Genomic DNA, 26,226 nt, shown 5'->3' with positions numbered 1-26,226 from the left:
ACTTTTTGTCCACCCANTCTTTCTAGTTCTGTCACTTAAGGGTTCTGACTTTATGTAAATTCAAGGTCTTTACCTCACACAGGCCTCAGGCCACATCTCTTAGCGTTATTTGGGTGTTTAAGTCCAATTCCTTAGCCTTTAAAATCTATATCCAATCTGATATCCCTCTTAACATTGATGACATCAGTTCATGAGGTTTGTGTTCTGGCTTTAATTTCCCTTCCCATTTGTGACACCAGGGGGATTTCTCTTTCTCTTTCTTCCTTTCTTTTCCTTTTCCTTTTCTTTCCCTTCTCTTCCCTCCCTCCCTTCCCTTCCCTTCCCCTCCTCTACCTTCCCCTTCTCCCCTCCCTCTTTTTCTCTTTTCTTGTTTTCAGTTCAGTTATATATTTAAAGGTTTAGCTAAGTCTAACCCAATGGAGAAAATGAGAGGTAACAGACATTTAATGGTCTCTCTTAAACAACACTGGTTTCTTTGACACTCTTAAGTATTCTCCAACTACTTGAGATCAATCTTTTGGCAACAATGATTTAAGCAATTGCCTCTTTTTTGCTGTGGCCAGACTGAAATAAGCCATGTTTTCCATTGTTGTGTCCTCACTATCCACCATATACCCTGCATTCTTCCAAATGAATTACTGTGCTATGAGCAGAAAGGTGTGTGTGGGGGTGGGGGTGGGGGTCAAGAGAGTAGATGGCTTCTGTGGAAAAGCACCCAGCTGTGTATCAAAGGCAAATGCTTATCAAAGAAATAGGCACCTCATTTCAAGCCAGAAGTGGCCACTACAAACTTGACTGGGTGTCATGGAACATTTTATTTCCTATCCTCTCTCTTTTCCATTTTCCTGTCTCTAACCACTTCTATACACTGAATTGGCAGATCTCAGAAGTAACTACTATCATATTATAAAACTTCCAAGGACACCTAATTGAAGAACTCATTTCCCACTTGTATCAGTGAGGATAGGTTAGGTTAAAATGTCCTAACAGAAACCAAAAAATGAGTGACCTGAAACAACAAGATTTCTTTCTGGCTCATTCACATGACCTTCACTGTGGTGACAGGTATCACTTTTCAAGTCCAAAGCAAGCCTCATGGCCACACCTAACCTCAAGAGTGCAGGTACTAATCCTACCCCATGCTAGAGAGGAGGACGGGAAATATTTGGGAAACAGAACTATGATTCCCACACCACTCTATCCCATACCAGCTTTCTTTGCCTAAGGGTAGAATTCCTTTGGTTCCTTTGGAATCACTGCAGAAAAGCCGTTGGGCAGTGCTGTCTTTGTGGAGAGGGATCTGCCAAGGATGAACACCATGGCAGCCTTTAGCAACCAACCAGAATCCAACCTGCTGACTCACTGCGGACTGGAAAGGGCATATACTATATATTACATGCACCTTCTATATGTACTAACTGTTGTAGTTTATTTGAATCAGAGATCTTCCACAAAGCTAGACTAACTTCTCATATAAAACAGTGATATTTACTCTTCAGAACTTTAAAGTCATAGGATTTTCTGGTTTATGAGTCAATTTGTTGGATATTCTGAGAAGGAAGTATCATTGTCCTTATTTTATATATATGCTCAAACTAAAACTAGGAGGAGAGATAAAATTAGGTTTTCCTCAGTTTTTTAATCTGTCAAATGGAACTAAATATATATGCCTCGTAGGTTTGTTATGAAAGAGGTAGCTATAACATATATAAAATTTAAGCATTTTGTGAGTACTCAGCAAATATTTATTCCCTTTCCAGTTTGGAGATATGGGAGATTACTTAGGATTAGATTGGNCCTGGGTGGCTCGGTTGGTTAAGCGTCTGACTTTGGCTCAGGTCATGATCTCAGTTTGTGGGTTCAAGGCCCAAGTCAGGCTTTGTGCTGACAGCTCAGAGGTTGAAGCCTGCTTTGGATTCTGTCTCTCTCTCTCTGCCCCTCCTCCGCTCACATGCTGTCTCTCTGTCTCTCAAAAATAACATTTAAATAAATAAATAATAAATAAATAAATAAACAAAATAAGCAACAGCAACAATAAAAACAATACGTACCCAGCTCTTAAAAGGGCATTAAAATAGTATAAAAAATAAAAAGTAAAAAAAAAATAGCATTACTATGTGTAACTTTCCTTACAAATATAAACTCATTTAATCCATATGATAACTGTATAAGATGGCTGTCACTTCTATCATGATTTTATAGATGATGGTGGTGGGGCACAGAGAGGTTAAACTATTGGCCCAAGGCCACACAGGGATGGAAATGGGATTTGAACCGATCAGTCTGGCTCCAAAATCCATGGCCTTCGCCAATAGAGTTTCCTAGTGCAGTAAACAAAGTCTATTTGAAACTACAGCTCTGCTTGAGGAATTTGTCATTTCTACTACTCAGAAGCAGAAAGTGGTGTGCAGCATCCCTAATAAAGCTGAGCTGTGGCGCACTCTTTCTCCTTGCCATCAGCCCCTGACACAGCAGAAGGCGTGGCTCGGGCACACTGTGATCCTGGTGGCTGATGAACTGGAAAGCAGCAGTGTTGTTTTAAAACCCATATGTCACTCTTCTTTCAACATCTGAATTTCCACAAGTTCTTATCTACAGATGGCTATGAAATTTACAGACTTTTTTAGTACCTATTAAGTATTTTATGCAATCTTTAATACCTTGCATCACAATTGGATCAAACATACTGCAATCCTATTTATTGGTTTAGCAGCCTAAGTACACTGTAACAACTACACTGGAATTTTAATTTATTTCACTATTTAGATATGGCCTCAGTCTTCCTTTTAACTCTACAAATGCTACAGAGAAAACTTGCAGACCTAATTTCAATGAACTGCACAAGTAACTATACCATTAAAATAATTAATAATTATCTAGAGAATGGTCTGATAATTCAGTCTCCAATTTTCTGTTAGGTCTGTCAAAGGCAAAAAGCCCTTTGTTCATTTCCTTGTGCTCTTGATTTCATTCCTGAAATCATTGCTAAATGGTTCTAGATAGATGTTTTTGTGTGGTGATTGGGAAAGTAAACATCTAAACAATAACTTTGCAGAAACCACATAAAAACTAAGAGGTATTGACTGAGCTAAACTGCCCAGGTAAAGAGACCTTCCAATGAGACTTTCTACCTAAGGAGATCACTAAATAAGTAGTCTGTGACATCCTGTATTTGCATAAGCACTTAACCCCAAAAGAGAATAAAAGTGAAAGAAATATATGGGAAGACAGCTAGAGGGTATTTACTACTGCCTGAAAAGGAAATATAAAATAAAGAAAACACAGCCAGCCCCTCCAAAAAACAAAAAACAAAACAAAAGAAAACTCAAAGAGTTCCTCCTTAAATGGCATGTAACCAATTAATTTTAATTAGATGGCAAGCCCCTCCTGCTTACCACCCAGTGGTTGAGGGGTTAATGGAATTAGGGAGGGGAGCTGATGAGTGATTCTTGTATGAATAAAAATTCCTGAGTGGGAGTGAGATGTGCCACCTCCCTTCCCATCTCAAGGTACTTCAGGCTCAACTGGATATAAAAATTAGACAGTGTTCTTTCTGCTTCATACATCACCCAACAGAACACAGCTGGCTGTTTGGCTCCGGGGCAAACACATTTGAATAGACAAAAATACAGGCTACGTTAGGGTAACTTGACTGAATTGCCCTTCAACCCAAATTTTTTCTTATTCATTTACTTATTTATTCATTTATTTATTTGATAAGCTAGGAGGACTTTGAAAATGTCCCTAGTGCCCGCAACATCCCTTCTTTCAATAAGGAATGTTTCTACCCTGAAATCTTGTTTTATCACTCATCAATATAATCACAGTCAGCATCATCTCCACCGATATGAATCTCAAAATGACAAGGGAGCTTCTGGGCTCTGAATTTAAGAAGGCTTAATTCAAAGTGGCAACAATCCAGGCTTATTCAATGTACCTCCCCGTTCTCCTCTTCCAACTTTTGGGAATCATCATTGCTTTACAGGCTTAATGCCAATCTATAAAGTTATAATCTCCCGTAAAGCCTGTGAAAAGTGTCCCTGTAACAGCCACCTGCACCTCTTGGGGGTGTGGCGAGCTGCCGTACTCATTTAGGGACAGCTTGATCGGCTGCCAAGTTGAAGATTTTACTGGTTGATCATTGTTCAAAAGTAGACACGGGGTTTTCAGCAGGAAGGGGATATGAATGCTGGAAGATAAAATATCAGGAGAAATGGGGGCATATAAAAGAAAAAAAAATGGGCCGTCGGAATTAGAATTTCTGTGCTCCTACCTTTTCCTTTCTGTAGCCAGGAACAAATCTCCCACTTTATCAAATCACAACACAACTCAATGAAAAATAAAAGAATTTACCACGGCCCTGTTCCCCAGACTTCATAGGAGAGAACACTAATGGATTGGCCTTGCAGACTTCACTAGACTCAGATTCAAGAGATGAAAGAAATAACGGGGACAGACTGTACCAAAACAACTAAATTCTTTTCCCCAGCTATGATGAAATTGACTCTGGTCTCATGCAAAAATGTATTTGATAACAGTTCTAATGCTCAGGGTGTGTGAACAATTGCTGAACTATATAAGAGAGACAGAAACTGTGGTTTCCTACCACAAATAGAATCCTACTATGAGACCTATGTAATTAAATTTAGATACAGACATTAAATTTAGATACAAATTTAGATTGTAATTTTTAACTTGAAAAAGACCAATTTTTTTCTTTTTAAAAATAAAATGTGCATGATTTGTAAAGCCCACTTGATGCTTCTGTACCTTGAGTGTCATCTTATAGTGTAAGAGTTTATTCATTTTTTTTTACTCTAGGGTATGCATGCATGTGTATGTATGTGTTACGCATACACATTAATGAATACTTTCTGTACACAAAAATTACATTATCCTTGCATAAAAGCACATATACTTCCAATAAAAATTACCAGTATCATGAAATCCACTTTTATTTTCTTCCCTCCCTGCAACTGTAAAAACTTCACTCTTTTGGGGCACCTGGGTCGCTCATTCGGTTGAGTGTCCAGCTTTGGCTCAGGTCATGATCTCACAGTTTGTGGGTTCGAGACCCACACCTGGGTTCTGGGCTGACAGCTTGGAGCCTGAAGCCTGCTTCAGATTCTGTGTCTTCCACTCTCTCTCTGTCCCTCCCCCGCTCATGCTCTTTCTCTTTCTCTCTCTCAAAAATGAATGAACATTAAAAAAACTAAACTTTACTTAAAAACTTTTTTTAAGTTTATTCATTTTTGAGAGAGAGAGAGAGAGAGACCGTGCACGTGCGTGTGTGTGTGTGTGTGTGTGTGTGTGTGTGTGTTGAGTACAAGCAGGGCAGAGAGAGAGAGAGGGAAAGACAGAATCCCAGGCAAACTTCCTGAGGCCAGTGTGCAGAACCCATGGAAAACTGTGAGATCATGACTGAGCCAAAATCAAGAGTCAGACCTTAACTGACTGAGACACCCAAGTGACCCTATAACTTTACTCTTAAATAAACTAATATTAACATCTCAAAGTAACGAGGAAAAACCTCTCAAAAACCAAGGAGTATTGTGATTACATGACTACTTTGTTCCTTCTGGTCCTGGCAGTTGATTTTTTAAAGACTTAAAAAATCTGTATTTATGTCCATGAATGAGTTTTTGCATGACACAGGAGTGGAGGGATTTGGACCAAAGAATATGTGGCCAATAAAAACAAGAGTTTTTACATGGTGCCAGCAGAGTGGAGATTTTAAGAACTGGAAGGTGACCAAGAGACTAAATCCAGGAGATTGGAGGGGGTGCCCATTGACTCCTACTAAGAGGTAACCTCTGTTTGCCTGGAGGATTTAGATCATTCAGTAACTGGTTTTGAAAAGAGAGGGAGATGAATCCTTGAATCTCAGTTTATTGTAGTGATTCTTAATGGAGAGAATAACAACATGATGCTTTCAAAACTGCACATGCTTCTACCCATCCCAGAGATTCTAACAGTCTCTACTCAAGAGAACGTGTCTCCCAAAAACAAAATCCCCAGGAACTTCGTCAGTGGAATCAGAATCACAGACTCTTCTGGCTAAGAAGGAATCAAGGAATCGCAGAGCCCAGGCCTTTGGGGCAGTCATTGCCATGAGGTTCTAGTACGGGCTATTTATTTATTTTTATCAGCATTCACAGGTACTCACTCGACAGAGCTCTCACTGGCCCCTGGCCTTTTGCTTCCACTATTTCTTTGCTGTCGATGCCTACCTTGCCTTAGCTCTCTTTCTTCATCCCTACGATCTTTCCATTTTACTGCACTTACTGTACCTTCATAAATCTAACCCTCTTTTAAGACTAGACTCACGGATCCCCCTCTCTAATCCTCCGAGTCTGAGTTAAAGGCTTCTCATTCCTGTTCTTCTAACACCCTGGGTTTCTGTCTATGCATGTTAGCACCTCCTCTAATTGATTTGTTTATTTACTTGCTTATGTTATTATGTACTGATTTTGTAAGGTTTCATTTGCCTTTGAAATCCTCATCCTGATAGGGTCCACTGCAAAATAAACATTTCCAAGTCTTTGCTGAAATGAACTAAACTGAATTTCAAAACAGCTTTTTAAAGATTTATTCAAAATGACAATTTTAAAAGACACAGCAAAGGAGAGAGAGGAGAGGAATAAACTTGAATTATTCAATCATCTTAAGTTATGCCATCTAGGGAATATCAAAACTATGAGATATAAATTATTGTCAAAGCTATACTTAAAAATAGAGTATAGGTGGCTACCAAACAGAGAATATTCAAGCAAACATGAAAAGAAGTCTAAACAGATACTACCGAATTAGAAATTTTGCCTTTGGATACATTCAATTTGGCATGACTTTCACTGTTTAAACAGGTGCACTGTCTGCTGTCCCTTGCATCACCAAAACCACAACCTAAGGTGTGGGAAGATTTCTGGAGTCTCTAGGATCCTCTGTCTTTCCATATGTTTTCCTGGCTATGTCAAGCCTGAATGGCATGGCACACCCCAATCTGTGAATTTTATTTAGAAAGATGTATTAGGTGAGTCTAGAGGACAGAAACAGAGAAAAAAACAGTTGATATTCACTGAAGGCCTGCTATGTGCTGCCAGAAATTTCCAAAGAATTCTACATAAACCAATAAATGTAATCCTCATAATGACTGCTCAAGATCAATATTTGAGGGCCACCTGGGTGGCTCAGTCACTTAAACATCTGACTTCAGCCCCGGTCATGATCTCATGCCTTGTGGGTTAGAACCCCATGTCAGGCTCTATGCTGACAGCTCAGAGCCTGGAGCCTGCTTAGGATTCTGTGTCTCCCTTTCTCTTTGTCCCTCCCAGGCTTGTGCTCGCTCTCTCTCTCTCTCTCTCTCTCTCTCTCAAAAATAAATAAATAAACATTTTTAAAAAAAAATGTAAGATCAATATTTGTACCACCAGGTGGGGAAGGGTACCTCACTGAGATGAAGTCACTCTTCTAGAACTACACAACAGGTGAAGGGCAGAGACAGAATTGGAATTGAGGCCTACCTTTGCCCACAATTCATGGGAGATTTCTATGCCCTGTGGCACAAGTGCCACCTGTGGAGTAGTTCAGGTGGAGAGCAAGGTCCACCACAAAGGGCTGACACAGGATCCCTTGCTATTGAGATGACATGCACAGAAATATTTTGCTACCCTCACAAAAGGGGTTGGATGGCATAGTGGACATATTAATCTGAGGCAGTAAGTCTAGAAAATCACACATATAAATTCACTCAGTCAACAAAATATTTATGTCTTGGTCTTCACTGTAGGAGATCATTATCAGTATTATTTGATCACCCTTCATGCATCCTGTACTCGAATTTAATGGAATAACTGAGTGATTTTACTCCTTCCATGTTGTTTAATGTGTATTGTGGTTTGTGGTCATTTCCTCTCTTCCCTTTCTTAATACTTTTTTTTGGTTTTAGTTTCTTTTCATATCCTTTCCCTCTATTAATAATTTGGAAATTCTACTATACTTTTTAATGTGTCTTTTTTTCTCCTATTATTATATTTGAGTTTGAGAAGTAGTCTTCCAACTCTTCCTCATTGCACTTCAGCTCAACGAGATCAAATATTATTTCCAGAGTCACTTTCCTATGCTCCATTCTTACTCCTGACTCTTAGATTTTGTTAAGATAAACTTCAGTTCCAGGTTATTGGCTTTATTTTTGCCCACAACAGAATGTCTCTTTTGCTTCAAAAAATCATTATTTAACAAATATACTTTTCTGACACTTCTAAACCCTTTATACTAACTTATGTATTGCATGATTTGATGCTTAACAAAATTTTTACTTTTCTTCATTTTTGCCTTGCAATCATGAATTAATCATTGATTATTTAAACTATGTTTGTGAACTTTTCCCTAGATAAATGGCACCTTCTTTCCATTCCTCTCCTTTTGTTCTAAGTGGTCACTGTTATTTCATGATTTTTGGATTTCCAGAATTGTAAATGAGAACTCTCAGGCTAATCTGATGATCCCCTCTTCTTTGTAAGTGAATTGTTCTTTCTGGGTGGAAGCTTATGATACATTTTCTTTATCCTTAGATTAAATAATATCCTGGATGTGTGTCTTTTATTTAATTCTGCCTGAGACTAAGTCTGCTCAGTTAATCTCCTCATTCAAGTTCTTCTGAGATCAGAGACATTTGCTTCTATCATCTATGTAAGTATCCCCTTTCCTGTCTCTGGAACACCCACTGGCTGCATGTTAGTCCTGAACCTGCCCTCTCAGCCTCCTGCTTTCCCCTCTTGGTTTTGTACCTTTGCCTGTTTGTGGGATGAGCTCTTTCTTCTGTTGATCTTCCACTCCGCATTTCTGTTTCCAACAGGTCTCTCTTCTTTTTCAAACTTTCTATTGGACTTTTTAAGTCATGGACCATGTTTCCTAAATTCAAAATAGAAGTCCTTTTTTGTGCTCCAACTTTACTGACTTGAGAGCTCTACTGAGTTTTGTGAAAGAGCATAATTGACATTTTTCTTATCTCTACTTCAACGGGGGTTGCCCGTTACAGACAATCAGACAATCAGATAGGTCTTCCCCTCTCAGATTGCTAGTGCCCTTGAGTTGTAACTTGTCTTTGCCTCACTATAAGCTTTGGTCAGTCCAGTTAAACTATACGTTCTTTTGAACAGTGCAGCCTCCATCCTCATGGGTCATCAGAGAACAAGTTATCAAATAGTCCACTCTCTGCCAAGGCTTTCTACTCCTGGACCTCCCAGGTACATATAACAGCCCTCTCCCAATCTCAGGAACTGGAAATAACTCCATGCATCCACATAACCACTCCTACCCATGTCCTCCAGGGTCAGCTGGACCAGGCAAGCCATCCCAAGATGACAGAAAATTGGCTGGCACAACATTTGCTGATGAAACTCATGGTAGCTGACCATTCTGGCAGGTACACATTTCTGGACTTCTCCTCAGTCCTCAAGGGACAAATAAGACCTCCTCTCTATAACTAGTACCCTGACTTTTTCCCAAAATATAACCAAATACTGGACACACTCTTTCTTTATAAATGAAATCTAAGATCCCTCCAGGGTCTACCAGTCTGCCTCTCCTCATTGATGCCTCATGCTGCAGACTAAGATAGGAGGAGATGAGAGCCAGGGCCATACGCTTTACTTGCTGTCTTTCCAGAATTTCCTCAGAACATATTTACTGAGTACTCATTATGTGCTGCCAGTGGAACATGTTGAAATAGAACCATCAGAGACATTCTTAGCTTTACCATGGCGCACAATACTTAATGTTTATTTGTTTTAAAAGGTTATTAAAATTACAGTTTAAAGAACTGAATGGTTCAAGACAATCTGTGAAGATAAATAACACAGGAGAAGCAAAGCTACAAACATTTTTATTTTGTAATGTGTGAAATGTGCAAAACTTAATTGATATTACTCACTTATGGGCTCCAAAATCGCTGAGGACATTTTAGATTGACTTGTTTTTCTGCTTGTGAGAGCTTCAGAGCTAACAAAGCAAATTCACTAGTACCTCACAAAATCCCAAGAGAATCCATGATATAATACCTCTAAGGAGTCCACAGGCCAAGTTAGGTGAAATGACTTGCCAAGTGACAAATAAATACTGGAATCTAAATCTTCTTATGCCAAAAGTCAGCTCCAACACACCATGAAAATTCTTACCATAGGATCCCCAATAACACGGAATAGTGAGAGCATGGCAAATGCTAGCTTTAATTTCCTAAAGCAACAGTTCAGTTTCTAGAGTGTAACAAATTGATAAATATACTTTAGCAAAGGATGCATTAACTGTCTAGTCCAGAGACAGATTTACAAGCAGATTCTTTTTCCTTTGAATAACTGTGACTGTATACAAAGTCAGACAATGTAAGTGCAGGCAACACATCAGCTTTAATGTCACTTTCCAACATCTAAGATTTAGTAGAAAGAATGGGGACAGATCACCACCATGGAAGAAAATTGTGATTTACTGTCACTTGTCTTTCTGTACTTTCTGTCACAGGAAAGTACACTTGAAGATGGTGGGGGAGGATGTAGAGTTCCTCTGGAATCTTATGTGTCCCAAGAGATTGGATTTTTTTTTTTCTGTCCCAGCAGGGGAGGAACAATGCTTTCATCAACAGGTGTCAGCCAAATAGTATTAGCACACAGATGGGGTAGGGTCCCATTGACAGGAGATCCTCCCTAGGTATAGGGCCAGTTGGCTAAAGTGCTGACACCTATCAAGAATTGCCAGGCATTCAACAGTAAAGCTGCTGACACATGAGTAATTCAACCAGCCTTTAAGTATGCACACAAACCATGTAGGTGTGCATAGCTAACCTACCAGTATGTATAGCCAATTCACCGTAAAGATGGTGTCATTAGCAACTTGTATCAGTACATATTATATTTAAGTCCAATAAGCTTACCCAATTAAAGGACAATCCCATTACCCAGGTCATAGTGCTATTTGAAGGTCCTGATCCACAAAAGGCTTTTGTTTCAGAAAGCTAATGTATGTGTTAAGTGTACATAAATACACACTCAGCCTAAGTTCTGCACCAGGGGTATCTCACAGAGTTAATACTTTTCTTTACTTCCTACCTTCCTCATGCTATGAGCTTCATCATTCCCTAGGTACTTGTTTTCTTATTTGAATGCTTCATTCTAGAAGCATATTATTATTTTCACAACTCCAGATACCAAATTTATAGGTTATTCTATTTCTAATTCTAATTTCAATTAATTTCAACTCAATTAGGTCTTTTAAAAATTCATACTCATGCTTTTAATTGACTTATTTTTTTTCCAAAAGAAAAACTCCTTACACACATCCTATTTTACATAAGTCTCTCATTTCTGAGGGAACTTTTCTAAAATGCTCACAATGCACAGGTACAGGATCCATGAGAGCCATCAAGTTGAGGATAATATGAGGTGGGTTAAATTACTGCCCATCTAATTACATCTAAGAGAACCATTTTTTTCACATTTGATAATACACTGACTCTGCAGTAAGGAACAGATTATAGTGGGAAAAATGGAAGTGGTTACTCATATTTTGTTGGTGAGGCAGTTTTTCTACAGATTTAGCAAAAGGGCCTCGAATCTATAGAAAAGCTATTCCATAGGTTGATCAAATTATTTCCTATACAGACTCATTATAGGAAGTTAAGTGAGAAAAGGCTTTCCTAAGTTGTTGGCTTTAAAACCTCCAAAGTAAATACCTTATAAGTGTCTGAGGTTTTCAGTTCCTTATTTTTTTTAGTGTAAACATAATGTAATTTACTTAAACTTCTTTTTCTTAATTAAATTTTTTTTTCATTTTAATTCCTATATGATTAACATACAGTGTTACATTAGTTTCAGGTGTACAATATAGTGATTCAACAGTTCTATACATTGCTCAGTGTCCAGCCCATCACACTAAGTGTGCTCTTAATCCCTTTCACCTATTTCACCTATCTGCACCACCCCTCTGGCAACCATCAGTTTATTCTCTATTGTTAAGGGTCTAGTTTTTTGTTTTTTTTCTTTATTTGTTTTGTTTCTTAAATTCCACATATGAGTGAAATCACATGGTATTTGTCTTTCTCTGATTGACTTATCTCACTTAACATTTAAACCTTCTAGATCCAGTCATGTTGTTGCAAATAGCAAAATTTCATGCTGTTTTTTTTTTATGGTCGAGTTATGTTCCATTACATAAACATATATCACATCTTCTTCATCTGTGGATAGACACTGGGGCTGCTTCCATAGCTTGGCTATTGTATATATTGCTGCAATAAACACAGCAGTGCCTATCTTTTCAGGTTAGTGTCTTCGTATTCTTTGGGTAAATACTCAGTAGTGGGTAATTCGATCACATGGTAATTTTATTTTCAACTTTTTTAGGAACCTCCATACTCTTTTCCACAGTGGCTGCACCAGTTTAGATTCCTACCAACAGTGCACAAGCATTTTGTTTTCTCCACATCCTCCCCAACACTTGTTCTTGTGTTTTTTATTTTGGCCATTCTAACTGGTTTAATGTAATATATTTGCATTTCTCTGATGATGAGTGATGTTGAGCATCTTTTCATGTGTCTGTTGGCCATCTGTATGTCTTCTTTGGAGAAGTGTATGTATACCTCTTCTGCCCATTTTTCCATTAGAGTGCTAAGTTGTATAAGTTCTTTTATGTATTTTGGATATTAACTCTTTACTGAATGTCACTGGCAAATATCTTCTCCCTTTCAGTAGGTTATCTTCTTGTTTGTTAATTGTTTCCTTTGCTGTGCAGAAGCAGAAGCTTTTTATTTTGATGTAGTCCCAACAGTCTATTTTTGCTTTTGTTTCTTTTGCCATAGGAGACACATCAACAAAAATGTTGCTGTGGCTGAAGTTAGAGAAATTATGCCTGTGCACTGTTTGAGGATTTTTATGGTTTCACGTCTCACATTTAGGTCTTTAATATTTTTTGAGTTTATTTTCATGTGTGGTGTAACAAAGTGGTCCAGTTTCATTTTTTTGCATGTAGCTGTCTAATTTTCCCAGAACCTGTTGTTGAAGAGGCTTTTTCTCTTTGCATATTCTTGCTTCCTTTGTCGATGATTAATTGACATATAGTCTTGGGTTTATTTCTAGGTTCTCTATTCTGTTTTATTGATTTACGTGTCTAATTTTGTGCCAAACTATATCTTTGTAGTGTATCTTGAAATTTGGGATTGTGAAACCTTAAGTTTTGTTCTTCTTTTTCAAGAACTGTTTTGGCTATTCAGGGTCTTTTGTGGTTCCATACTAATTTTAGGTCTGTTTCTTCTATTTCTGTGAAAAAAGCTGTTAGTATTTTGGATTACATTGAATCTGTAGATTGGTTTGGGTAGTATGGACATATTAACACTTTTCTTCTCCCAATCAGTTCTTTATTTTAAAAAAATCCTTTCATTGTCTAGTTTATTTTCATACATTATCGTTTTACTTTTCTACATCTTGTTACTTACTTAACTTCTTATAAAATGTTTTTCTCCTTTGTTTTCTATCAGTTGGTAACAGTGATTTATTAAATGAGGAGAAAGAGGAAACTAAATGCATATGTAGGTCTGTATTCAGATACATATATGCAGATAATAGGCATGTCTGTATAAAAATAGAAATCTATGAATGGTGATTATATAATCCTAAGTAAATAATAAGAGGTTTTGAAAAAGAATTTTTTACCATTCGTATTCTTATGCTGATCTAACATTTTGTAATTCTCAAAGTCACTTAAAAATTTTTCCACTGCAATAGTGAGGTAGGGCAGATGTTAACCTTAATTTTAAAAGGTGCAGGCAGAGACAGCGATCAAACTCAAGTCCCCGAGTTAGCAACAGAAATAAAATAGCACTTGAGTCCTTGTCTCTTTATGTCAACCTCCTTGTACAAATATATAATATGGAATAAAGAAGCACACTTTTAGTCATAAATTACTAGAGCCCACATTGCCCTTATAGACAGGGATGACCAAAAGGTAAACTGGCAAATAGGAAAAAATGTTCAGTTATTCATTGGGGATCTTCCCATGTCTGGTCACACCCTAAATTCTCTTTCAATTTTCTAACCTGATGAAAAGCCCTCATGCCCACAGACATTACTCTTGTTCCTTGGTCTGAGGCTTTGCCCTATGCCAGCCTCAGCTCCCTCCATAGTGGTTTCTCCTTGTCTCCATCAAGGCAGACTCAACCTCCCAGGCAAGGACTCTGCCCTACTCCCAAGCTTCCAGGCCTGAAGCACCATGCCTCAACCTGAAAAAAAGCAGCTCATATTTGCTGACAGACCACTTATCCATCTTTCTTTCCTAGGTAATATAGAGTGCTTTTTAGTGAGGGTTCACCTGGAGATAATGCCTCTGATTTTACAAATTCCCAAAGGTGAATTTCAGGTAATACAATAAGGCAGCACCAAGGCAGACCAGTAGGCCCAATGTCATAGCCAAATGATGACCTTACATTCTAGATTGCCTCACACTCTCCAGACGGGCAGAGGGGGCTGTGCCTCAGTGCACATCTCTAGGAAGGTGCGAGGAATATGGAGATGCTGAGAATAGGATGCTCCCTCTGTCTTTGCCAGCATTTCCTGACGAGGTTAGATCTTTTGTAGATTGTCCATTTGCCCTTCCTGACCCTCGTAACGTGAATGTGGTAAATAATTGTGTACTGAAACGCACTTCAAGAGAGTACATGCCTCTACATACATCACCAATAGCAACCATATATATCTTAAAGAAAAGAAAGGGGGAAAGGGGACAAACTTAACATGCCACTTTAATGGCACAGAAATCCTTCCTGTATTAATAAGTGTTTTTCAATATGCAAATATAGAAATTAAACGGGAAGCTAATCAAGGCCAAATATTATAAAAATACAGTTTGTGTGAGCATGGAAACATTTACTTCATGAAGTGGGTAACTCACTGAGGGCTTTTTATATGACTGACTTATTTACCTAATCCCAGAATAGCAGATATATGAAGTTCCTAGTTTTAGACAACATCAATAAATGTAAATACACAAATCTCAAGAGATGGTTTAGTCTGAAAATCTAATAGGTTTAGCACATATTTTACCTGTGCTAATTGATCAATCACAAATATACTAAATTTAATTAACATTTTTAGCAGTATTGGCTGATTGATCACTATTTTTAATTTTTTTACTGTTCGTTTATTTTTGAGAAAGAGACAGAGTGTGAGCAGGGGAGGGGCAGAGAGAGAGGGAGACACAGAATCCAAAGCAGGCTCTAGGCTCTGAACTGTCAGCACAGATCCCCAACTGGAGGCCCGAACCCAGAGATCATGAGATCATGATCGGAGCCGAAGTTGGACGCTTAACCGATGGAGCCACCCAGTGCCCCTGATCACTACTTTTTAAGAACAGGTATACCAGGGAATATTACCAACCTATGATGCTGTTAGCCCACAAGACAAACATAGATCTTACTGCACAAAGTTCCAGAGGCACTTTTCTCCAAACACAACAGAGGCCAAGGTCAGTTTTGTACTAATTATGGCTGCTGATATATTTTATATATAAAGAAAACACTCTGTGCTTTGTCCTTGCTTTGGTATCTTAACAGCTCTAAAGTTCTAAAGAGGTTTTGAGTTCTACTCAGGAAATATAAGGAGTTCAGAAGTATAGTGAAGAAAGACACTGTACCCACAGAGGTGACAGGTCATTGGCTCTTTTCAAGTTCACCAGACATTCTACTCAATTAATTCAAATCACTGGAAACCAGTGTGTCTATCGCAGTGTTATCTTGCCATTTACTCTTAAAAAAACAAAACAAAACAAAACACACAACAATGCTGACCTAGAATTAAGAAGGTCTGACTTTATGGCTCAACTAAGTCATTTACTGGCATAAAACCTTGAAAAGGTCATTTAGCCTCTACAACTCTTAGTTTGTTTGTATGTAAAATGAACCTAATAATAAAACTTACCTTATAGAGAGAGGATTAAATAGGTATACTTATTACAGTGTCTGGATGGATACAAATGTTAATAATTATTACTAAATAGCTCAATTATCCAAACCCTGCTCAGTTTCTCCATAGGGGTAGGTATTCCACCTTCTTTGGTGGTAGCACTATAATTCTCTTCCTAGATTATTTGCACAAGTGAATATTAATAGGTAAGCTCATATTATTTATAGATTTCAACTAGACTATTCTTCCTTCCTTTTTACTCAGCCCACTTTTTTGCTTGCATATTATGTTCCAAAATTCCGTCCTTTGGGATTGAATTTTTCTATGCATGATCTCAGCCAAAAGGTGATTTTTTTTTATAATGTTGAATCAAATTCACTCTGTCTACTTTTGAATTAGAAGCAGATGAAAGTAACTTATTTTGTTTTTCTGCTTGAAAGAAACATAGGGCTGTTTTTGTGCCCAGATAATTCACTAATAGCTGCAAGTATCCAAATATCTCATCTTCACTCAGGAAGTCTCCTGGCTAATTATGAAAATATTAATTAAGTTAGGGGCAATTGAAAAAAAAGTTACTTTTGAACCTGCTCAATGTGAGCTGGTATTAAGTTACTACTGTATTTGTATGGGGTCAGGTTTCAGAAACATCTGGGAAAATTCCCATCAAATATAACTATGGCTTTATGATCTTCTTTGTCTGGGGAAAGAGATAGGTATTCTACTGTCAGTCAGCAGGCGATCCAAACTTGATCTTTGGAAACTACTCAAAAGTTAAGTTTGTACAAAACCATTCAAGAGCATGCCAAACTCTTTCATCGTGTATTGGCTCTGTGTTCTAGAGATTATCCATTTGCCCCTCCAGATCCACTGTCCAATATTCCCAGCCTGTTCTGTACCCAGGGAGGTTGACCATTTTGGACAGTGTCTATGGATTCATTGGCCCTAGGGCTTTTAGCTGGTTTCAGCCAATGCACAGCATAAGTAGAAGCTCAGAGTGTGAGAAGAACATGAATTTGGGCATGTATTCCCTGCTTCCTTTATGCTAGGTTGCTACAGACTGGCTGCATCCCTCTACCAAAGGTTCCTGTCCTGATACTATTTACATACAGTTACTCTTTGTGGTCCTTGAGAGTCATGCCCTCACCTCACTCCTTTGCCCCTTTAGGCCTTGGGGTGGAAATAACTTTCTGATGTTAATAGCTCTGGGACAGTGCACACCCTTAGTGGTATCTTTAAATCCCACACATGCTGTTAAATAAGTTTCTATATTAAACTTCCTAAAATTATTCATTTTCACTGAGCCACAGCATACTTAGTGTTAAAAGCTTTTAAGCCTGTTCAGATTCTATTCCCTCTGCCTAGTGTACCACTCCCTGCCTTTCCTACCTGGAGAATACCCGTTCATCTTTTGAGACATAACATCAAAGAGGTTGTTCTGTTAAGCTTTTTCCTCTAGTCTGCCAGACAGTGAGGCATGCCTTCTCTGGGCTAGAGTTTTGAGCCAGGTACCCTGGCTTCAATGCTGGCTCCACCATTTACTGGTTGTATGACATAACACTCTTCTGGGCCTCAAATTTCTCAGTTGTAAAACGGAAACAATAGTGACTTCTTCATAGGATTATCACGAGAGTTATATTAGTTAATACTTTTGATGTTCTGAATCACTGCCTAGAACATCTGAATCATTATTATTACAGTCCTTGTTATTATTATTACTCTTAATCTATGTCATTAGGCTGTTCATGCGACTCATCCTGGCCTCCCTGGCCTTGGCTTAGCACTAGTGGATTTTCAGCTAAGTGTTTACTGAATCTCGGAAACAATGGGTCTTGTAGTGAACATTCTCTTCTCTGGGCTGCTGTCCATTTTCAGGGAGGGAGACACTGAAAGCTGGGTGTGGTGTAAAATTCCACTTTGACTTTTTATAGTTTGCATTTCAAGAGAAATAAAGAACTCGGACACTGGAATTACATATACTTTGGATTCTCTGGGAAAATCTTTCAGGTTAAAAATTTACAGCAAGCTAAATGACATTGAAAAAAACATGCTTCCAGGATTTCCAGTATGCGATCCTGTGCTTTGGAAATGCACACAGAGTTAAAGAGAATCCAGGATGTATAATACTTCAAAACAACAGACATAGGTGAGAATTTGAGAGAATGATAGCTAAGACTGCTGGTTCTCCAGAAGCCAACTTTTCAGGAAAATGACTGGTAATCTATTCAGTCTGACTGTTTTTCCCCTATTCTAAAAAACATTGTCTGAAATGAAAAAATGAGAGTTACATCTACCCCTTGGAGGCTACTTTCTAGTCACAAGCTGGTCTGCAACAGATAAAACCCATTCATAGGAAACCAGTTTGCCGGACAATATGACAAATTGATGACTGATCTCAAAATTAAATGTTCAGGTAAGTGAACTGTGCATGTAGGATGGAACCGACTGAGATTCTCAAATCTACACTAGATACTATGTTCCATTTCTGGAATATTTATATTCCCAAACAGATTTTCTGAGGCCCTTTGTTTCATGTCTAGACACATCCACCACAATAGCCCTGCTTGTCCAGAAGTCAAGTCCAGCCCTTCCTACAAAAGGAAAATTTTAAATTAAGAAGAGAAAGAATGAATAGAAGTTAATTACATACTGTTTGCCTACCATTCATGAGGTGATTCACTAGGAACTTTATGTGCATTATTATATTCATTAATTATAATCACATTGACAATAATCTTATGAAGTTCCTTATTATTACTCTCATTACACAAATGAAGAAACTGAGGCCCAGGGATAAGTAATTTGCTCTTGGCCACACAACTAATAAGCTCTACTTTTTTTTTTTTTTATCACCATTATATTATCTTTATCTGATCAGAAGTTTCCACCCACAGGCAACACCTCCTCTCCTACCCGCAAGGAACATTTGGAAATGTGTGGAGCATTTCTGTTTTGCATACATTTTCCTGAGTTCTGGTTTTTAGAGTGTGGCCAGTGATGCCACACATCCTGAAAAGCATGGGACTGCTCTGCACAGAAAAAGTTCATCTTCCCCAAGTGCCTACACACACCCTTTGAACAACACAGCGATTAGACTCAAGAGGTTGGATGATTTCTGTCTAACAAAAAAACTATTAAGAAGCAGTTCATTTATCTGAGTTTATTTTAATCAAATATTCACACTGTGCAGAATATCTGAGCCCAGGCATCCCTGGTGGCTCAGTCAGCTGAGCATCTGACTCTTGATTTTGGCTCAGGTAGTGATCTCATGGTTCAAGGGATCAACCCCCATGTTGGGCTCTGTGTTGACACCATGGAGCCTGCTTGTGATTTTCTGTTTCCCTGTCTCTCTCTCTACCCCTCCTTCACTCATGCTTGCTCTCTCTCTAGGTCTCTTTCTCAAGATAAATAAGAGATCATTAAAAAAAAAAAAGAGTATCTGCACCCAGACACAGTGATTANCCCTCCTTCACTCATGCTTGCTCTCTCTCTAGGTCTCTTTCTCAAGATAAATAAGAGATCATTAAAAAAAAAAAAAAGAGTATCTGCACCCAGACACAGTGATTGAATATAATTCCATTTCAAAGTAGAGATATTAGATCAACTAGACAGACTGAGGTCTCAGATCAAACTCCAATTTTCATTGAACTCTTTTAAAATAATTGAAAACAAGAAGATTTAACAAAATGTTTTTTAAAATGTTTATTTATTTTTGAGAGAGCGAGGGAGGGGCAGAGAGAGGGGGACAGAGGATCCGAAACTGGCTCTGTACTGACAGCAGAGAGCCAGAAGTGGGATTTGAACTCATGAACCATGAGATCATGACTTGAGCCAAAGTTGGATGCTCAACTGACTGAGTCACCCAGGTGACTCTCCCATGTTTAGTTAGTAGTACTAGTCATTTCTAAAATTGTTCCAATGAGCCTGGTGAGGCTGATAAGTTAACATTCTAACTCTGTTAAAAAAACCATCATATTTAAATACCACTGACTGGTAAATGATCTTGTATAGAAACTACAGTTTGAAGTTTCACCAAATATAAAAGAACCTTTGCATCACAAAATGCTACCCTCAAAATCATCACTCTGACGTTGACACATGCATTCCAGTAATGTGTCCCTATTATTTCAAATACATTTGCCACTCCTCTCTGCAAATGTTTCTAGGACTTACGTACATTCTTTTCAATACCTTCAAATGTACCCTCGGTGAGGAGTTATCTGGAGTCAATTCTTAGTCCATATGTTCAGTTTCATTGAATTAGGCAAAAATACATTGGTCACATCTTGTGACAGGATAAGGATGACAAAGCAGAAAAAATCTGCAAAAAGATGGATGACCCATCTGGACAACAATTTTCTTTGGTAAAATTTAGGTGACTATATTTCTCAAACTGACAGCCCCACATGTCTCAACAACACAAAACTGAGGACCTATTCTCAAGTGGAGCTCCAAAAAGTTACCAAACTTCATTTGAATGGGTACACAGATGATGCTCATGTAAGCACTTACCTTCTGTTATATTGCTTTTAGAAATCAATTTTATTATGTTACAGTCACACTTTGCATCTGTTCACACAATTTGCTTCATAGCCTTATTTACTTATTATTTTGGGGGACACATTTATTCTCCAGTGGCCCTGAAGAACGAAATGGTTCCCCTCACTTTGAGATCAAATGAAATAATGTGAGCATTGGCAGAGGCATCAAGAATTTGGCCGACTAGAGAGGGAGCGGAATTGGGTTGAGCACTGCTGGGGACTCCAATCTAGAACAGGGAAGGTGTAGGGAAAGCTGACTTATCTTCTTCTTTTTAGTTCACTAGCCTGCCACAATTACTTGTATAAGCTCAGACCATCACACAGTGAGGGGAAATAGCAAATGAGCCAGAGGAAAGGAGCAGTGAGCAAGCATAGAACAAGGAAGCGAGAAGCCGGTGTTCTGGGCTACTCTGCAAATTCCCAGTTGTGCAGCTTTGGGGAAATCTTTTGACAGTTCTGAGCCTAAGCATCCTCAGCTGTAAAATAAAGATATTCCACTTGTTAATACAAATCATTCTTTTCACTTACATGTTGTATTCTTTTAAAGAATCAGAAGGAAAATGATCTCATAGAAGAGACAAAAGCTAGCAAATTCAGCTGCTTGACTGAAAGAAACTATGTTAGAGATACCTGCCAGCTTCAGGAGTCTAGGTTCACAACAGAAATGGATTCATGACATCATCACCCTTACAAATGGGGCCACTCTCTCCTCTTCTCATAAGCATCCCATCCCTACCTACTTCACTGCTCACCTTCCAATCAACCTTTATCATTCATTATGGTGTGGGTTGGAAGTATTACAAAGTCAACCTACTTATACACTGCCTTCAGCCAAGGTTTCCATTTCAGGGGATTCCTCAACTTATAGGAATATGTCCCAGCATTCCCCAAGCATTGAACCAGGCAGTTCTTCTTTTTGTCTACTGTGGGTGTCCTGCGCCATGATGGTAAGCCATCTCCCTTTTGTTCCCTGACTCAGTTTGAATATAAACACATCAGTGTCTCGGCCATCCTCTCAAAGTTTATGATTCACTTTATAGATAAGATGTCCTTGGGAGGAAACCAGAGGTCATTCTTGCTGTCAAACAGAATCTTGGTCGATACTGAAATGAGAACTAACTTGACTTAATCAAAGTTGACAGGGTTAAAAAGAGCTCAGGACTGGAATAAATTCACCAATGATATCAAAATCAGGATAATACAACCACAAAAATACATTCCCAGTCTGAGGATAGTTTTCTAAAGCATTTGGTAACTACATAGAACATCATAAAAGAAGTGACAGAAATAAGAATTCTGTGTGGTTGTTTTCTACTTATGACTGAAGAGAGTACCGTTTCTTCAAATGCTACATTTTATAATCAATTCCTGTTCTGGTGACAGACACTGTCCTGTTTTGGGATTAACAAAAGTGCACTTAACGGACCTAACAATTAAAAAAAATACACACAACAAATTATTGCATCAGTTTATAAATAATTCTATAGAGTTTATTTTACGTGGTCCTTTTCTAGAACAAAGGCAACATCCCTGCACTCCATCGTGGGTGGTTTATTATATTGTTGGCTTGGTTCCCATACTGTAAGCAAGGAAATGCTATTTAATGATAATTGACATTGTTATGGCAAATGTTTTGATTAGTATCATAATCAAGATCTTGGTTACACAATTATCATTATTATTCCTGTTTCATCTTGATAACAAGATGGGTCACTTAGTGACCCCAGAGACCTGTTGGCTTAACCATTGATTGCCTGGTGCTAAAATTAGAATGGTGACAATATGTGTTTGAACTTAGGCAGCATAGTGGAAGGGGGACGAACTTTATGCCAGTTTGCTAGCAAATGGCAGTTTTAGCACCAAAAATTTAACATCCTAGGAAATCCATCAGGCTCAGGCAAACTGGGATGGTGGGTCACACTATGTGGTAGAGTGGGACTAGGGTCTAGGACTCAGAAAACCTGAGTCTAATATGACTTTGTTGCTCTCTATCAATAGGCATCTATCTGACCTTCAGTTTCCCATCTTTAATAATTTAATTTGTCTTTAAAAACATATTTCTATAGTAAAGCACTTGTCTTTTGAAAACAAGTTATATTCATGTATTAGATCTTTTCATTTTTATCTTACAAAACCAGCAGCCTGAACAGCTATGCCCATCTTCCTGAGAGCTGTGGATCGTCATAGCTTCTGTAACGTCATTAGATACTATGGTTCATTGAGGTGATGCTTGGGGTGAGGTTTTGGTTTCACAGTTGTTAAGTTTACTTTATGCCCACAGAAAATTTATTTTCTTTATTTAAATCTGTGGATTGTGGGAAAGACTACTGAATTATGTTTCATCTCTGTCATGTATTAGTAGTGTGGCTTGGGATGAATCATCTAACTTTCTTGGCTTCAGTGTCCTCATTTGAAAAATAGACAATAATTCTTGCACAACATGTCTCAGAAGGTTGTTTTGATCATGATACAGTGTCCGTAAAAATGTAAAAACTGTAAAGTGATACATAAATATAATGCCAAAAGTATATTATTATTTATATGCTATAAATATATAAAATCATCTATACAAAATAAATATATAACTAACTAAATAAATAAAATATATAAAATCATAGATATCAATTCCAGGATACATACTAGGAATGTGTCCTTCAACCAGAATACCATGCCATTTAAATCCCAGAATGCTCTAGGGAAGAATTATAAACTTATACAAAGAATGATAAAGCTGGAAAGAATCTTAGATACTATTTGGTCCAATTCCTGAAGTATGGACATGACACTCGGATGCCCTGAAATGCAAAGTGAATTAAATCCATTTCCAGCTAATTAGAGGAGAAGCCACACTTGAACTCCAGTCTCTTGACTCTGATTCAAATCTCTTTTACTACACCTCTTGGTTTCCTATCCCAAGGCCTTAAAAGTTGGTATCTTTGATTTTGTCCCTGTAGCTATTTATTTTATACATTTTTACTTCATTTTCCCAGAAATATCAATACCTGTCAATCTAAGAATCCATGACAGTTGTAATATAATTTATATACAAAAGGATTGGACATAAATCTTTAACCATGTGGTCAATAAGCAGTGCCTAATACAAAAAGGGTCAACTCTAAGGCTATAAGGGTCAGCATCCAGCCAGCTTTTTCATATCTATGACTTACTACACTTCTTCAGATAAGACTATGAGGTGGCAGGGGAGTTGAGGGAGGAATTGAGAAATGAGAAATAGATAGGGGTTAAGCTGGCTGCATAAGTGTGAGAAACAAGGCAGCATATCTACTGTGCACATATCTGAAATCTCACTCAGACTGACCTGTAATAGATGGTGGGAAAGTACTCACAGAAAACTGCATGAAATTAGAAATGGAGTCAGCAGGAAGTTCTGGTGAGGCGCAAGAGGGGAAAAGGAACTCCAGAGTTTGGGGGAAACATCTAGTGAGCACAGAGTCCTCAGCAGACTGGAGCTAAATCAATATAGGAAGGAACTTCCATACTCTAGTGGGTATACACATCACCCCAGAAAGCCTATAAAATATAGATGCTGACACTTACCTTCAGTTAGCAGATGCAAGTGTTGCTCCATGAATCTGCATTTGAACAAGTGATTCACGGATGTGAGGTCTAGGGCCTGTGGTTTAAACACCATGCTCTGTAGCATCCTTGCGTGTCTCTTTCACCCCAGCACCTCAAACCTCCCTCCACACCCTTCACAAAGCCATGATGCTAGCCATGCTTTATTTGGATCACGAGAGGGCAAAGGACAACCAGATGCTTCTCTGAAGACAGAATGAAACTCTAACTCGGATCTCTGTTTGGATGATCTTAACAACAACAGTCATCACATAAATGCTCACAATGTAACCAGGCACTATGCTAAGGGCTTTACACCCAAAATATCAGGTGAGCCTTATGACAACACTCTAAGGGGAAGAGCAGCAGCATTAGCTTCATTTTATTTCACAGGAAACCTTGGTTTTCAGAGGTAAAGCAATTTGCCCAAGGTTACACATCTATGAAGCAACAGAAATATGAGTCAAACCCAGCTCTCTTTGACTGCAAACCCCATGTTCTTAATCCTAGTATTTATTGCTTTTCGCCAGTTATTTTTTAGACAAGGTTTCCTCTCCCTTTAAAATTCAAGTGTCTGTTCAATACTGCGGGTTTCAACAGATTCCTGTCTCTCAGGAGGAATTTCTCCCCCAACTCTGTTGCCATCCATAACGTTTTACATAACGCAATTGAGTGTGCATTATAGTCTCCAGTTTATACTCAGGTCTCTTCGGCTCAGTCGAGTGCTCCTGGAAGACACGAGCTACATTTTACTCTACTTTGCATCTCCTTGCCTAGTTGTCGGTATCAACAGCATAAGTGATGGCTGAATTGAGCATTTAGATAATGCTATCGTTTAGGGCAAAGTTCCTATGAAATATTGTTCCAATTGTTGTTTGCAATGTCAAGCTGGCTTTGAAGATTATAAAGCTACAGTTTGAAAGTGATGGAAATTAAGAGGAGATAATGATTAGTGGCATCTTTCCCCCCATCCCATGGGAGCAAATTTAGAGGAACATTCTTGAAGTTTGAAAGGAAGTTCTTAACTGCAAATGAAGTAACATGTGGAATTTATTATGCCAATTATTTATATGAGCTGAAAGTAAAAATAGGAGCAGAAAGGGCTTAGATAAATTCAAAGATGAGAGCTGCATAACAAATTGTTAATAACAAATTAGACCGGTTCAGGGCACATCTATAATTTTTTCACGAAGGAAAACTGTCCCCTTCCTCCTAAAAGCTCCCTTAGTCCCAATATTGAGAGCTGAAGGAGAGGTTAAGAAGAATTAGTCAGATTTAATTGGCTGCTTCCATCTACACACGCATGCATGTGCACGTGCGCGCACACACACGCACACACGTTTTGATCCCCTGATGTGTTAGAGCAAAAATGGGGCACTAGGGCTAAGACTTTGAGATTAGTCACAGTAAATCAAGCTGTCCCTAGCACACATTGTAAATATTACAGAACAATAAACTAGATGACAGAAGATGTGGTTGCTTTTACTGTGCCACAGAGGACACTTTCAAAACCTAGCAGGACTCACCTGATTCAACACCAATGCTATAAATCACTGGAATTGTTTGTTCAAAACCTCTTGATCAAACTAAGATATCCAAGGTGATTAAAAAAGAAAACACTGATCTTAGGAATAAAATTCAGTTTACCAGTATCATGGGACTATTCCTTGAGAATTTTCTAAGATCAACGTGATTGGGTACAAGCCACTAGGAAGACTCGAAGATTCAAAGGTCTACAAAGGTATTTTGAGTGTCCCTTCTCCCTCCCATCCCAGTCTCTAGGAACCCTTCCACCAAAGCTACACTAAAGGGAAAGACATCATTTTAATTCAGAAAGAAGTAGGGGCATAACACACTCTCCCTGAATGGTCCTTCCTGGTTACTTTGTTACTGACTACTGAACAAATTATCCTTAATAAAAAACTTATTTATTAGCCTTCCATAGGTGTTCTTAGTATTAGCTATTTCATCAAGAAAGGCTCTTGTGTTATGTATCATATCCATTTCTCCAAAAATCTTATTATTGCATGTAATTTCCCTTCCCTCCAGAACTAGCAGTAAAGCTGGTTAAGTTGCAATTACCAACACAAGTGCAATATAAAATTAGATGTGTATTTCCACAGGCCCTTCTCATTTTGCCCAACTCTCTGTGGGCACGGATAGCACAAAGT

Source organism: Crocuta crocuta, unplaced genomic scaffold (genome assembly GCF_008692635.1).
Source record: "Crocuta crocuta isolate KB4526 unplaced genomic scaffold, BGI_CrCroc_1.0 scaffold291, whole genome shotgun sequence".
Lineage (NCBI taxonomy): Eukaryota > Metazoa > Chordata > Mammalia > Carnivora > Hyaenidae > Crocuta > Crocuta crocuta.
This window is presented reverse-complemented; position numbering follows the sequence as displayed.